Source organism: Lemur catta, chromosome 2, assembly GCF_020740605.2.
Source record: "Lemur catta isolate mLemCat1 chromosome 2, mLemCat1.pri, whole genome shotgun sequence".
Classification (NCBI taxonomy): Eukaryota; Metazoa; Chordata; class Mammalia; order Primates; family Lemuridae; genus Lemur; species Lemur catta.
The window spans coordinates 122,574,454-122,591,417 of record NC_059129.1 but is presented as its reverse complement, the minus strand read 5'-3'; positions in this window follow the sequence as shown (position 1 = coordinate 122,591,417).

Below are 16,964 nucleotides of genomic sequence, written 5' to 3'. Positions count from 1 at the left end.
TGAGAAGTGGTCACTTATGTTAAACAAAGGAACCTGCTTGAATGGAAGAGAACAGCACAATTACATTTGGCTCTTGGTTTAGCCTGGCGGGGTGGTGCCTTTAGAGGGCACTTAAACCCTGAAAAACATTCTCTGGGCACTGCATGAAGGACGGAATGTGGTACATTCCCTTTTATCACAGACCTAGCTTCGTAAATCATCCAACTCTTTTACTACCCTTCTCCTTTCTTTCTTTTTTTTTTTTCCAAGCCTTTGGCTACAAGCCTAGCTTCCTCTTCCACCCTTCATCACAATTACATTTTTATCCTTAGTCTTACAGTACATTGGATCTCTTCTGGCTATGACTCTGGCCATGCATGACAATAGTTTTACTTCTTCATTTTTCCAGTGAACTCATGACCTTCTTTGGGTAATGTCTTTCTTTATATCCCCAATCCCAGAATTGTTTGGTACTTACCATCTCGTCCACTTTGTTAATCAGGGTGAACACATTTCAGGTCTGATCAGAACAGAACACATTTAATAGTCTGACCAGTATCCTTGGTTGACCCTGAGCTCTCATTCTGCATCTTTTCCTGGATATTTTCAGCTGTGTTTCTATTCACTCCACCACTAGATGATTTCATAGCTAGGGGAAGGTTTTCTTTTACTTTTTTAACTGTCACAGAAAGTTAAAGTCCTATATTCACCAAATACATCCCAAATGTTAATGGCTGAGTGTTGAGAACAAGAAATATATATTGAATGACCTCCTTATACCTAGTCTGATAATAGTTGCATAGGCTTTGGCTGATATGTTTCTCTAAAAGGAGCCAAGGTCATTCATTCATTATGAAACAACATACATACATCCATAGCCAACACATTTTGTATATTTCTTATGTGGGTCAAAATCAGACACACAACTAACTTCAGGCAAATATATGTGTCTTCCTTTTACAATTCAGATGACAAGCTTTATACCTGTATTCATTGCCTAGAACAAAGCCACTATTAAATTATTTTCTCATTTAATTTGCAACTTCATTAGATTAAAACTATTGATCCTTATTCATAAAATGAAATAATATCTGCAGTTTTAAATGAATACCTTTTCTAGGAATAGCTGACCATTTTTACACACATATTAAAATTTTTAAAATCTTTCAGGATCAAAAGATTACATTTTCACTTTTAAAATATAAAATTCTATATACACTAGAGGGTTTTTCCCTGTTAGTACATAATGTATCATACAACCTCATACAGCTTCTGCTTATTTTTAAGATAAAGCCAATATTAAACTTATTTTGTATAAGAAGCAGAGCTTTATATAGATGAGTCGGCTCTGAGCATGTGAATGAATGAAGACAGGTTGTTAAGGCACATTGCTCACTCACTGCTTTTGGCCTCTCCAAAACAGGAAAGTTTGCCTATTGTGTAATTATGTATATAATTACGAAATAAATAGAAGGCATAAAGATGAAAAAACTCACTCTAAGATTGCCTTTGAAGTCACTTATTTTTCTTTACTTTTTTCCATGTTACCTCGTTTTTTATTTCAAGCTACTAAGGGGGGGTACAAATGTTTTGGTTACCTGGATCATTTCTGTAATGCTTGAGTTATGGCTATAAGTAAGCCCATCACCCAACTAGTGTTCATTGTAACCGTTTTTGACCCTTTCCTCCTCCCCATTCCCCTTGCTTGATTTCCACTGAGTTTTACATTCCTCTGTGCATGTCTGTGCTCATCAGTTAGATCCAGTTTAATAGCAAGTACATGTGGTGTTTGTTTTTCCATTCTTGGGATACCTTACTTAGGATAATGGTCTCCAGTTCCATCCAATTTGTTGCAAAAGGCATTAATTCATCTGTTTATGGCTGAGTAGTACTCCATGGTATACACATACCATATTTTGTTAATCCACTCATGAACTGATAGGCATTTGGGTTGATTCTACATCTTTGCAATTGTGAATTGTGCTGCAATAAACATTCAAGTGCAGGTGTCTTTTTAGATAAAAAAGACTTCTTTTCCCTTGCGAAGATACCCAGTAGTGGGATTGCTGGCCTTAGTCCGTCAACACACCCGGGTGCCAGCTAAGGCCTCTCCACTTGTCTAGCTGCCCACTAAGTTCTCGCACCCCCCCAAAGGTGCCCAACAAGGTCTCCCAACCCACACCTGCCAATCTCTCACAATGGGCCCCACTGCTGGCTTCAGTTCCATGACCGACCCAGGCTCCAGCCAAGGTCTTACAACTGGCCCATGAACCCCCCAAGGTACCATGACCTGCCCAGGTGCACACCTATGTCCTGTACCTGCCTAGGTGCCAGCCAAGGCCCCCTGACCCATCCAGGTGCCCACCAAGGTTCCATGACCTGGCCAGGCACTGGCCAGGATCCCATGGCCTGCTCTACCACTGGCTGCAGTTTTGTGACCACCCAGGTGCAAGTCAAGGTCCTATGACCAGCCCCACTACTGGCTGCCATCCTGTGACATGTCACCAATTCTATTGTATATAGTATTGGAAGTGCTAGCCAGGGCAGTCAGGCAAGAGAAAGAAAGAAATAGCATCCAAACCAAGAAAGAGGAGACCAAACTATTCCTGTTTGCTGATAATAATGATCCTGTGTCTAGAAAACACAAAAGACGCCTAGAATTGATAAATAAATTCAGCAAAGTCTCAGGTTACAACATCAATATAGACAAATCAGTAGCATATCTATAAATAGTCAAATTCAGGGTCAAATCAAGGACCCAGTCTCATTCACAATAGCTACAAAGAAAATTAAATACCTGGGAGTATACTTAACCAAGGAGGTGAAAAATTTCTACAAGGAGAACTACAAAACATTGATGAAAAAAATTGTAGATGATACAAGAAAATGGAAAAACATCCCTTGCTCTTGGATTGACAGAGTCAACATCATTAAAATGTCCATACTGCTCAAAGTGATTTACAGATTCAATGCAATCCCCCTCAAAATACTAACATCATATTTCACAGATCTAAAAAAAATAATCCTAAACTTCATTTGTAACAAAATAAAAGAGCCCAAATAGCCAAAGCAATCTTAAGCAAAAAGAACAAATCTGGAGACATCACATTACCTTACTTCAAATTATACAATACCATAGTAATCAAAACAGCATGGTACTGTTATAAAAGTAGAGACATAGATGAATGTAACAGAATAGAGAACCCAGATATAAAACCATCTACCTACAACCAACTGATCTTTGACAAAGTAGACAAAAACATAACACTGGGGAAAGAAAGCCTTATTCAATAAATGATGCTGGGATCACTAGATGGCCACATGCAGAAGAATGAAAAGGACCCCTATCTCTCATCATATACAAAAATTAATTCAAGATATATAAAAGACTTTAAGATAAGGCATGAAACCATAAAAATTCTATAAGAAAACATAGGACAAATTCCTCTAGACATCAGCCTTGGCAAAGAATTTATGACTAAGACCTCAAAGGCAAATACAGCAACAATAGAAATAAATAAATGGAACTTAATTAAATTAAAAAGGTTCTGCATGGCTAAGGAAATAATCAAGAGTAAACAGATAACCTACAGAATAGGAGAAAATATCTGCAAACCATACATCCAACAAAGGACTAATATCCAAAATCTATAAAGAACTCAAATCAGCATGAAAAAAACAAACAACCCCATTAAAAAGTGGCAAAAGACAAGAACAGAAGTTTTTCAAAAGAAAAATGGTCAACAAACATGAAAAAATGCTCAACATCAATAATCATCAGGAAAATGCAAATTAAAACTACAGTGAGATACCACCTTACCCCTATCAGAATGGCCATTTAAAAAGTCAAAAACAATAGATGCTGGCATGGTTACAGAGAGAAAGGAATGCTTATACATTGTTGGTAGGACTGAAAATTAGTACAACCTCTATGGAAAACAGTATGGAGATTCCTCAAAGAAATAAATGTATACTTCCCATTGGATTCAGCAATCCCTCTACTAGGTATCTACACAAAGGAAAAGAAGTCATTTTATGAAAAGACACCTCCACTCGAATGGTTATTGCAGCACAATTCACAGTTGCAAAGATGTGGAATCAAACTAATTGCCCATAAAATCACAAGTGGATAAAGAAAATGTGGTGTATACACACACACACACATACACACACACACACACACACACACACACACACACACACACACACCATGGAGTACTACTCAGCCATAAAAAAGGAATGAAATAATGTTATTTGCAGCAGCTTAGATGGAACTGGAAACCATTATCATGAGTGAAGTATCTCTCTGGAACGGAAACTAATAAATGGGAGGTAAATGATGGGTGCACACAGATACAAAGAGATACAAAGGACATTGAAAACCAGGAATAGGGGAGGGGAGCTGGGAGGGTGAGGGATAAAAACTACCTATTTGGTACAATGAAAACTATTTTGGTGACAGGCACACCAAAAGCCCTGACTTAGGCATTATACAAGGTATCCATGTAACAAAAACTTTTGTACTCCCTCAATATTTTGAAATTTAAAAAACTTAAAAAAAATAAATCTAGAACTTTCACTTTTTCACTTAAAGAAGTACTTTATGGCTTCTCTTTGGCATATTCAAATTGCCAGCATCGCAACTCGCGTGCTTTGGAGCCATTATTAAGTAAAATAAGGGTTACTTGAACACAAGCAGTGTAATATCACAACGGTTGATCTGATAACTGAGGCAGCTATTAAGTGACTAATGGCCGGTAGCATATGTGGATACCCTGAACAAGGGATGATTCAAATTTCGGGCGGGATGGAGTGGGAAGGTGCAAAATTTTATCACACTATTCAGAATGGCATGCAATTTAAAACTTATGAATTGTTTATTTCCAAAACTTTCCATTTAATATTTTCAGACTGTGGCTGACTAAAGGTAACACACGAAAAGTGAAACCACGAATAAGGGGGACTACTATGTAAGTTTCCCTTTAAGCACTGCTTTTGCTTCATCTCATAAGTTTTGATAAGTTGTATTTTCATTTTCATTTATTTCAAAGTATTTTTAAATTTACCTTGAAATTTATTCTTTGATCCATGTGTTATTTAGAAGTCTGTTGTTTAATCTCCAAGTATATTGGGATTTTCCAGCTATCTTTCTGTTTTTGATTTCTAGTTTGATTCTATTGTGGTCTGAGAGAAGACACTATATAATTTCTATTCTTTCAAGTTTGCTAAGGTGTGGTTTTTGGCCCAGTATATGGTCTATTCTGGTGAATGTCCCATGTGAACTTGAGAAGCATGTGTATTCAGCTGTTGTTAGATGAAGTAGTCAATAGATGTCTGTTGTATCCTGTTGATTGATGGTGGTGTTGAGTTCAACTGAGTCATTACTGATTTTCTATATGCTGGATCTATTTCTAATAGAGTGGTGTTGAAATCTCCAATACAATGGTGGATTCATCTACTTCTTCTTGAAGTTCTATCAGTTTTTCCTTCACATATTTTGATACTTGGTTGTTAGGTGCATACACATTAAGGATTTTTATGTCTTCTTGGATTATTGACCCCTTTATTATTATGTAATGCCTCTCTTTATCCCTGATAACTTTCTTTGTTCTTAAGTCTGCTCTGTCTGAAATTATATAGCTATTCCTGCTTTCTTTTTTTTGTTTTGTTTTCAATTTATTTTATTTCAGAATATTACAGGGGTATAATATTACATACATTGCCTTTGCACCATCAGAGTCAGAGCTACAAGCGTGCCCATCCCCCAGACAGTGTGCACTGCACCCATTAGTTGTGAATATACCCATCCCCTCCTACCCCTCCTGCCTGCCCGACACTCAATGAATGTTACTTCCACATGTGCACATAAATGTTGATCAATTAGTACCAATTTGATGGTGTCCTGCTTTCTTTTGGGTGGCATTAGCAGGGCATATCTTTGTTCACCTATTTTCTTTTTGTTTATATGTGTCTTTATATTTAAGGTGGGTTTTTTGTAGATAACATGTAGTTTGGTCTTGTTTTTTGATTGACTATCACATCTGTCTTCTAATCAGTGTATTTAGACCATTGAGGTTTAAGGTGACTGTCAATATATCTGGATTAATCTCTACCATATTTGTTAATGTTTTCTATTCATTGCCCTTGTTCTTTGTTCTTCTTTAGTCTTCCATTCTTTTTCTGCCTTTTGTGGTTTTGTTCATGGCATTTTTTCCCACTCTTTTGTCTGAGATTTCAATCTGTTTGTGTCATTTTATTTAAAATATATTTCTTATAAAGAGCATACAGGTGGATCTTTCTTTTTTCCTATCTGTCTGACAATCTCTGCCTTTTAACTGAAGTGCTGAGTTCATTTATATTCAATGTAATTATTAATATGATTGGGATATAGCCTGCCATTGATTCTCTATTTGTAACATTTGCCCTTTATTCCATTCCTCTGTTCTTACCTTATTTTAGGTTAATGATGTAGTTTTTAGTGTTTAGTTTAATCTTGTGCATTGACTTTTTAGATATACACTTTTCTTTACAGATTGTTCAGTCTAGAAATAATATGTTATTAAGTTATCACAGTTTACCTTCAAATAATATTACTTCATAAACAATGTAAGAACCTTATACCTGTATAATTCCATTCATTCCCTCTTCTGGTTTTTGTGCTCTTATTTTCTTTTATTTTACTTCTATATGTGCTATAGCTCAAAACATTGTTATTAATTTTGCCTTAAAAAGTCAACATATTTTTAAAGAAATTTTAACTTATAGGTATATATGTATTAAAAATAAAGATACCAAAATAGTGTTTAATCTTTACTCTTTCTGGTACTCTTCATTACTTTCTACAGATCTGGGGTTCCATCTGGTATTTTTCTTTAGCCTGAAAAACTTCTTTCAACATTTTTTGAAGTGCAGAGCTATCGAAGACTAATGCTCTCAGATTTTGTCTACTGGAAATGTTTTTATTTTGCCTTCAGTTTTTAGCAATATTTTTGTTGGACATAGAATTCTAGATTGATTTTTTTTCCTTTCAGAACTGTAAAGATATAATTTCACTGTTTTCTGGCCTGCAAAGCTAGCTATCATTCATATCATTGTTTCCTTATGTAATGTTTCTTTTTCCTCTAAGATTTGTTCTTTACTGTTGGTTTTTAGCAATTTGAGTATGATGTGTCTAGATGTGGTCCCCTTTGTATTTGACCTGCTTGATGTCTGAATGAGTAGTAGGTAAAATTTTTCTAAGAAATGTATCACACAAATCCAAATATATTAAACACAAGGCAATGTGAAAGATATTCTGGTCCAGACACTCTACTTTACAAATACAGTTTTATTTTACTAGTGGGTAAAAAACTCCTATGTTCAATAGGCCTTGCGAGAATTCTAGGCTATTACTGTCTTAAATCATGGTGGCTGGTTAACTTCTGGAAAACAAATTGCCATTTTGGAGAACATAAGAACAAACTTTAAAAATGTGTTGATTTTTTATATTACCATCAGGAAAATTTGAGGTCAAACAAGTAATTTAAAGTAAATACAGTTGACCCTTGAACAACATGGGTTTGAAATGAATGGGTTTTTACTTATACACAGCTTTTCTGTACCTCTGCCACCCCTAAGTCAGCAAGACCAATCCCTTCTTTTCCTTTTCCTCAGCTTATTCAGCGTGAAGACAATGAGAATGAGGATCTTTATGTTGATTTAGTTCCATTTGATGAATAGTAAATATGTTTTCTCTTTCTTATGATTTTCTTAATAACATTCTCTTTTACTTTATTGTAAGAATACAACACATAATACATGTAACATGCAAAATATGTGTTAATCGACTGTTTATGTTATCAGTAAGGTTTCCAGTCAACAGTAGGTTATTAGTATTTAAGTTTTGGGGGAGTCAAAAGTTACATTCAAATTTTCAACTCTGCAGGGAGTTGGTACCTTATTCCCCATGTTGTTCAAGGGCCAACTGTAATTTGTATATCTGACATTCTTCTTGGGATTTTGTTTGTTTTGGTTGTCACATGTTCATTCCTTGGCCCTAGAGAGAACAAAGCGATACATTTCCCATGACCACACTAGTAAGCGTTCTAGTCAAAGTGTACACCAACTGGTGCAGTCAAGCCCTGGCAGTCAACAGGAAGCTGGCCATTGGCTGTGGTCAGACGCAGAAGTCTGGATCCATGGTGTGTGGAAAGAAAGGGGAGACTAACTGAGGATAGAAAAGACCTTAAAATCCATGCCCTTTTCTACCTCTGATTTTGGATTCCTCTTTGATAAATACCTACATTGTTTTTCTAAAATAGAGTAAGGGGAAAAAAAAATACCTTATGGACCACATGAGGAATTTAATTTTTAATCTTCAAACTTTGAATAATTATTGATCAAATCTTAACAACTTTTCTTTTGAGATCCTTAGTCAGTCTAAAGAATTTCAAGCTGAAATAACAATATACCTTAATTTTACCAGAACTGCTAATTAATAATGATACTAATAAAGAAGTCTTGATATGGATCCAGTCTGAAAGGACTGAAGCCAAAGTGAACATCCTGTGAACTCTGGATGAACAGTTCATTTACATCTGGATGTTCTCATTGAATTTGAATTGTGTGTTCTTGTATCCCAGGAGAAAAGAACTATGTTCATGTCTATGCTGGTTTGTATCCAAACAAAAAAGAAAATAAATATTAACTTTGTCATATAAATTTATTAAAATTATATGTTTAGGTATTTTTATTTATAGGAAATATTCATTTCAAAAGATCTTTTTCTAAATAATAGTAAGAAAAATAAAAACTATAAAGTGATCTTTATATTTTCTTTGTATTAATGCATTTTAAAATTATGTTCTCCAATATTTAATGAGCACTGAAATATTCAACAGCTGCAGTGGTAATCTCGAATCAATATTTTTATTTGTTCTTATTTTATTTGCTCTTACAAATAAATGGGAAGATTGTTCATGCCATAAACTCAAGACAGATAATTTTATAATTTACAACTTCATGTTGTTTGTTACTTTGTTGTGTATCAAAATGGTACTTAATCACATGACATGGTAGGGTCGGCATCATTTTTAAAAAGGTGTTTAAAATGTTAAGCAATTTGCTCACAGTAAAAAGATCAATGGATAATAAAACTAAAATAGAAATTAGGTTTTCTTTTATGTAATGACATGGTAATTTTATTTATAAAGTTGAGAGCAATAGCACAAAAGAAGCACAATAGTGAATTTAATCATTCTTTCATTTACTCATTTATCCAGCCAATTGTTTTTACCAGGTGTTAATGCTGGAGAGAAGGTGGTAAACACAACAAAGGCATTCCCTGCCTTCCATGGCAAAGTGGCTTCAAGGATAGATAATAACCAACAAATTATGTAATTAATTGTGTAATTAGAATTGCAATAAGTGAAATTAGGCACAAGTACATAGTACTAAGGAACTTCTAGCTTCTCTGGGAGAATTTGTTTATTCATCAAATTGTACAAAGAAGCTGTTGTTTTCCAGTTTATGGTACAAAATATTTTTAGTATCACATGCTATGTCATCAATATGTGAACATATTATGCTGGTTCAGAGTGGGACTTTTTCCATTTCTTGTATAGAATCTTTCCTTTCAAGATTTTCATACTATCTTAAAATTATCTTCAGTGAACTGATCTTTGTTTAATACAGTTAATCATTTTTGTAGCATCATCAGATATTTTTTCATTTTTTATTTAAGAGTTTTTAATATTGGTAGCTCTCTGTAAAGAAATCAGTGTGTTTGTTGTGATGTCAGTGTGAAGGTAAATTTTCTTGGGGCACCATCAACACAGATGGCAATGCAGTCCTTGCAAAATAGGCTTTCCATTTTCAGAATGAAGGTACACATCAAATGTATCTTGTTCTTTACTTGGTTGGGGCAGCATTTTGCAGTAGAAAAAAATATTCTTAAATTTCAACCTTATTTACAAATTCTGCAAATGCTTCAGCATGATGGTTATTGGTGGAAGGGAAGCACTTACACTTTCTTCTACATCCAGTGGCTTAACAGAGGGAGAGTTCCCAACAGGGTGTTTAAGCTGAAAGGGGGTACTTTCAAGAAATTAGTAGGTCCGGTTTTGCTAAATGCTTTGAAGGTGAAGAATGGTTGCAGAAAGTAGCTTACTAAACAGACCTTTCCATCACATTATCCAGTTCAATAAGTCTTTGCAAGGCCTCAGAAAAAAAATTTTTTTACTTCGAGTGACAAGATTCTTGAATTTAAAGAAACTGAATCTTTAGGAAAAACAAGTCACAGAAGGAAATTTCAAAATGTTTCCACTGCTGCTTGAAGTGGAAACACGGCTTGAAAGTGACGGAGGATATCAGCGTACTGAAAACCATCCAGAGAACTGCAGAACAGCACTGAGAGTATGTCCCCTTCAATCCAAGTGCATGACTCGGGGAGGGATGCTTTCTCTAGATTTTCTCCTCAGCATGAGAACTTGACTTTGAGAGATGAGAAACAACTTTGAGCTGAAGTCTGCTTATTCACTCCACATAACAGTTAGGAGCGCTGCCCTTAAACGGGTTCTGGATTTTTGTGAAGCAGAGTATCCTCTCACTTATAAGGAAGCAGTGAATGTTTTGCTGTGATTTTCAACTTCTTTGATTTATGAGCAAGGTTGTTCTTATTTAATAAAAAACAAAAACAAGGACAGAAATTGTCTGATTATAATTGAAAATGAAGTACTTGTATGATTATCTCATACATCTGACCTAGAATTGAATATTTTTACACCAAAAAACAAGCACAGGTTTCACATTAAATGTGTAAATTTCATTCTTTCCTTTCAGTTCAAATAATAGTTTTATCCATATTTAGGCCTATATAAGATCAAGAAACTAACACATCTGCATAATAATTTTGTAACTGCTAGGTCTATATTTGAGCCTAATCATGTCCCTCAGTAAGAAAATATTTTGTTAAAGTCTTTCTAATAAAAGACTTTGACTTTTATATATGTCCTAAACTATATTTTTATTTATATTGTTTTGGCTTATTATTTTAGGAGGTTTACTATTCAGCATTCATAATTAATCTTTGTGTCATAAATAAAATTGATTAAAATTATTTTTTTCTTTGAGACAGAGTCTCCCTCTGTTGCCCTGGCTAGAGTGCTGTGGCATCAGCCTAGGTCACAACAACCTCAAACCCCTGAGCTCAAGGGATCCTTCTGCCTCAGCCTCCCGAGTAGTGGAGACTACAAGCATACATGATCACGTGGGGCTAATTTTTCTATTTTTAGTAGACACGGGTCTCACTCTTGCTCAGGCTGGTCTCAAACTCCTGAGCTCAAGCAATTCTCCTACCTTGGCCTCCCTAGAGTGCTAGGATTATAGGCGTGAGCCACCGCACCTGGCCTGATTAAAATCAATTTATAAACTTAAATTAATCTATCAAGTCTACCTTTCAAAAATTAAATCTTGATTGTAGTATATTAAGCTCCATAGAGACAGCACTGAGCAAGTAAAAGCCAGACAGGCACTGGGTGACACTCTTTCTCACTGAAGAAAAATAACCAAACACCAGCAAAAATCTTAACAAGCCAAGAGGTAAACTGTCATTGTATGCATTCATTGTATGCGTTCTCCATGCAAACTTGCCAGGAGAAGAACAAGAAACACCCAGATGCTAACTTAACTTCTCAAAGCTTTCTAAAAAATGCTCAGAGAGGTGGAAGACCGTGTCTGCTAACAAGAAAGGAAAACTTGAAGACACGACAAAGGTGAAGAAGGCCCATTATGAAAGAGAAATGAAAATCTAGAACCTTTCTAAAGGGGAAACAAAAGAGAAGTTCTAGGGTGCCGATGCACTCGGGAGGCCCCCTTCAGCCTGTTTCTGTTCTGAGTATCGCCCCAAAATCAAAGAACATTCTGGCCTAACCATTGGTGATGTTGCAAAAAACTGGGAGAGATGTGGAATGACACTGCTGCAGGTGACAAGCAGCCTTATGGAAAGAAGGCTGCAGAGCTGAAGGAAAAATACTCAAAGTAGTGCGTTGCGCACCGTCTGGGGAATGGTCATGCTTGAAGGTGCTGACTCGGGGAGGTGGAGGGTGTGGGGAGGGGATGGGGGTATAACTACATGATGAGTATGATGCGCACCGTCCGGGGAATGGGCACGCTTGGAGCTCTGACTTGGGGGGATGGGTGGTACATGGACAACGTATGTAACCTGAACTTTTGTACCCCCATAACAAGCTGAAATAAAAAAAAATAGTCAAAGTATATTGCTGCATACCAAGCTAAAGAAAAGCCTGGCACAGCAAAGATGAAAGTCATCATGGCTGAAAAAAGCAAGAAGAGGAAGGAAGATAAGGAAGATGAAGAGGATGAGGAGGAGAAGGAAGATGAAGATGAAGACAATGATGATGAATACATTGGTTCTAGGCCAGTTATTTTTTCTGGTCTATAAAGCATTTAACTTCTACTGCCACCCCCAGTACACAGCACCCTTCTTTTAAAGAAAAAAATTGACATTCAAGGCTGTGTAATATTTGTTTTTAAACTGTGCAGCATCTTTTTTTGTGTAGTTAACACACTACCAAATGTGTCTTTAGATAGCCCTGTCAGTGGCCAATAAACATTGCCCAGTACAGTATGAGGGCTGTCAATTGGCATGGAAATTTAAAGCAAGTTCATGTTAGTGCACAGCACAAATTAGTTATATATGGAGATGGTAGTTTTTCTGTCTTCAGTTGTCTCTGATACAGTTTATACAAAATAATTGTTCTGTTAACTGAACACCAATCTATAATTGCAAAAACAAAAAATTTCAGCCATTTTGTTGACATTCCAAATGCTTCTAAGTAAATATAATTTTTTTAGTAAAAAACAAAAGCAAATCTCATTTTGGTTTAAGCCAGTTGTTTACCAGAAATTTATCATCTTAACCTTAGGAGTTTAAAAAAAAATTTGAAAATCAAATAAAGAAATAGCTTTTAAAAGGTAAGCTAAGCTTAATTGCCTCTTTTTTTTTTTTTTTTTAGGAAAGGTTAGCTAAAAAGTCATCTTTAGGGAATAGGGATACGCCCTGGATCACATACCAGACCTCATTAGCATCTTTTATATAATAGTAGACATTTGTAATAAGAATTATAGGTCTACTTGCATAAGGTTAAAGAAAATCTGGGAGGAATTTTTTTTTTTTTCAGAAAGGAAAAACTAAAGTTTCCTGTACTCATACTGCCAACTTATAATTCAAGTTGAAATCCTTAGTGAGATGGCAAGCCAACAATAAGTTAGCCAAAATAAACAGATTCATAACAAACTATCATTCTTGCCTCAAAAGAGTATTAATGTTATTTTTAGTTTATTACATGTACAAATTACTTATCATACTAATATACTGGGAACTGTAGAAATAATTTTTATGCAAGGATTCTCTAAGGCATGAAAACTATTGAGAAAGGTTGGTCTAGGGAGAAGAAGAGAGAGAACCTAATGGTCAGCTTTGTCAGCTTTGATAAGAGAGCAAATGATAGGAAATCTTATTAATGTTCGTTAGACTTAGCTTCAGGGAGAAGATCAGTGACTTTGGTTTAGCCCTTTCAGAGGAAGGCTAATTAGTGAATGAGAGCTAAGGAAATGGAGTCATTGAGTAAAGACAAAGTGTTTCCCTTCTGTGCTACCTCCTGAGAGGATTGGCCCTATGGCAAGGAGGGTCACCTCCTCTGCTGCAATGGGAGGAGGAGGAAACAGTGGGTACAGAGGCAGGTAAGCTTGTACTGGGGAAGATGCTTTGGGGTTAGCTGATTAGGATCTCATCTTTTTAGCCTTTAATTCTCTTAATTATATTACAATGCCTCAAATGTAAACCAAAACAAAACTTTCAGGTTTAAAATAACAGCATTTTACAATATTCCTCTCTCTTCCTTTTCCCTTCTTACCCCGCCTGCTACGTTATCTGTGCTCCCTTTCCCCTCATGGGACGTAGAAAAGTGAGCTGTTTTAAGGTTGTTAAGTGGGGTCAACAATTCAAAGCCCTTTGTGGACTTCTATAGTAGTGAACTTATTTGTCAGGAATCATAACCATAATTGGGCTTTGAATAAGAACAGACATCATATGCCACCACTTGTATCAGGCATTAAATCAAAAAGAGAAGGAAAAAAAGCCCTGAATTCAATACATAACATGTCACCTTCCTACATCATGTCAGTGTATACTGTGAATGCTTTGAAATTTAGAAAGTTTCTGGTAATGAAAATTATTTGTGCTTTTAAAAGAGAGTAGATAGGAATACGGGAAGTTAAAGATTAATTATTTCTTCTAGGCATGAACAAAACTGGGCTACTGTTCAACTTCTCACTTTAATTTTCATGCTAAATTAGCTTTTAAAAATCACAACAAAGTGGACAAGTAAGTAATTATGATACAGCATAGGGTTTAAGAAATCATTTATTACTCTGGATGCTTAATATAGAAAACAAATTCCTTTAAATAAGATTGTGAATCAGGGAAATAGCTTCATTATACAGAAATATTTTGACCTACATAATTTTAGATTTCCATGGGCACAAAATTTCTAGTTAAGTATAAATAAACTATTAAAGGCATTTATTTCTTTATATATCTAAAACCTTATGATAGACTGAAAGCTCTTCAAAGGAGAACTTGTTTTTGAATAGGTTGAACCACATCAAATTTCTGACTCTTTGAGCTATTAATAAAAAGGATAGAGTGTCAACAGTGGCATAAGGTTCAATTTAATATCAAAAGCATGCGGCACACTATAGGCACTTGATAAGTTCTTCTTAAACCAATGAATGAACTGAGCCTGAGAACTCAGGCATGTATTCTGCTCTATCTGGGAAATGCAGTATAGAAAAGGACATCAGGTGCAAGCCAATTTCAAATATTAAACAAAACAGTGCAATTTATAAGCATAAATAAGTTCTTAACAGTTTCTGGTAGCATCCACAAAAATCAACCGTGGAAAGTCTAGAATAATCATTTGGTTGGTATTCTAGAAATGCCAGCCTTGTAGAGGTCAATGAAACATTAGACAAAGGAGAAAAAAATCCATGCTTAAGGATTTACTTTCAATTACTGAAAAGTAACGTTGTTTTTTTCCTCAATTTTATTTTCAAATATTAAGAAAATAAAACACCAGAAAAAGTCTACGAACTCTAAAATAAACAAAATTTGTATTTTTCTAAGGAAATGTTGAATTTTAATTTGAATGTTATTTATAACAACACCTTCTGGCAATTTTTAAGTTGGGCATACTTAATTGGAGTTGCAATTTTCAAATAATTTTTTTAATTTAGATTTTAGGACTAGCTCCCAATCTAAATTATAGATTGCTATCCCTTCTGTAAATACACATGGCCCATTGACTATCACATCACCCTATTTTATTTTTTATAGCACCCATCATTATTTAAAATAAAGATCTGCTGAACAAATGGATGAATCTATTTGTTTTACAATTATTTATTGAGTTCTTATCATGTAAAAACAATTATCTTTGTTTCTTAATCATAAAACTTTTTTAGCAGACTATAGCTCTAATTCAGGATGCAGAAAATCTTGTCCTTTTGATCTCACTGTTGAAAATATAAACTGCATTATGTGATAAAAGCCAATTATAACAGTCATATATTTTGATAAAACCATCATAAATTACTAATTTTTAATAGAAAAATTGTAAAAGCTATATGAGCCCATTTTTGCAAGCAATTTAATAATAAACACAGCCGTTGTGCTGAGACGCCTCAATAACTCCTCTAATTAGTGACTTTTGAATCTGTGCTCCCATAAAATATTCCTGATGTGCTAAACATCGTACATGCCACATGTCATTGAATTCTCACAAAAAATCCTCTGTGGTAGGTATTAATATTGACCCCATTTAACACATGAGGAAACTGAAGCTCAGAATCATTAAGTAACTTTCCCAGGGTGACATGACTAGTAGGAGATAGGACTATAATTTACATCTACACCTTATCTAAATCCCTTGCCTTTAATCTCTATATTATATGGCGTCTCACTTGAGAATAAAAACTCCTTCCTCTTTGAAAAGCTTAATGTTTTCCCACCCTCACAAGAGGCCACCAGGACTAGGAGAGGTGGCTGGCCATCTGAGGCAGGCCACAGAAACCACGGCCCTCTTTCCTTTGCCCTAGGAGAGACATACATTTAAAACATTTAAGTAATTTTTTTCCTTGTATGCTCACTCTACTTCTTAAAATCTGGAGTTTTATATCATGTTTAAGAACCTCAAAAATATATCCAGGTTCATGGCCCCCATTCACAAATCATTCTCTCTCTGCCTCAGAGTTATGATCTACAACGGTTCCCTTTGATTAGAGCAACTACACCCTTCTCTCCATCAAAAACTAACTGTATATGTTTTCTCCTCAGCTCTTCTTGAGACTCCCCTTCTCCATGAAGTTATTCCTAAATACCCTTAACTGACTCCAGGGCAAAAAAGTGTTTGCTTATTACTATTGAGGGCACCCTATGCTCCTGAGGCTGCTAAGCTGGGTGTATCTTTGTTTCTCTCCCCTGCGTGAGTCCGTATTTATCCTGTCTACCTTATTAAATTGGAGCCCTGAAAATAAAGATTCTACAGTAAATGTGTTCTCAGTAGTTATTCACTGAGTCCAGACTATAATTTGACAAGTGATTATGTCATTCTGCTGAAAAGCAAAATTCTGTTCACAAGGTCACCAAATCCCTTCCCGCCTTAGGTGTTTGCTTTTACTGGCTGCCTCACAGTCCTGTGCCACCTCCAAAACCAGGAAGCACATGGTGTTTCCTTATCCCTCCTGCTACCTTGCAGGAAATGCTTGGCTTTGGGTAATCAGAGGTGCATTGGCTGGAAATGCTAGCAGAGGAGACAGAGGAGGAGCTGACACCAAATCCAGACAGTGGAATGACTTTTGCCTGGCTGGGTGTTTGACTCTCTACATTTCCCCCTGCTGTTCCTCCCTAAGTCCTGTCTACGCATAAA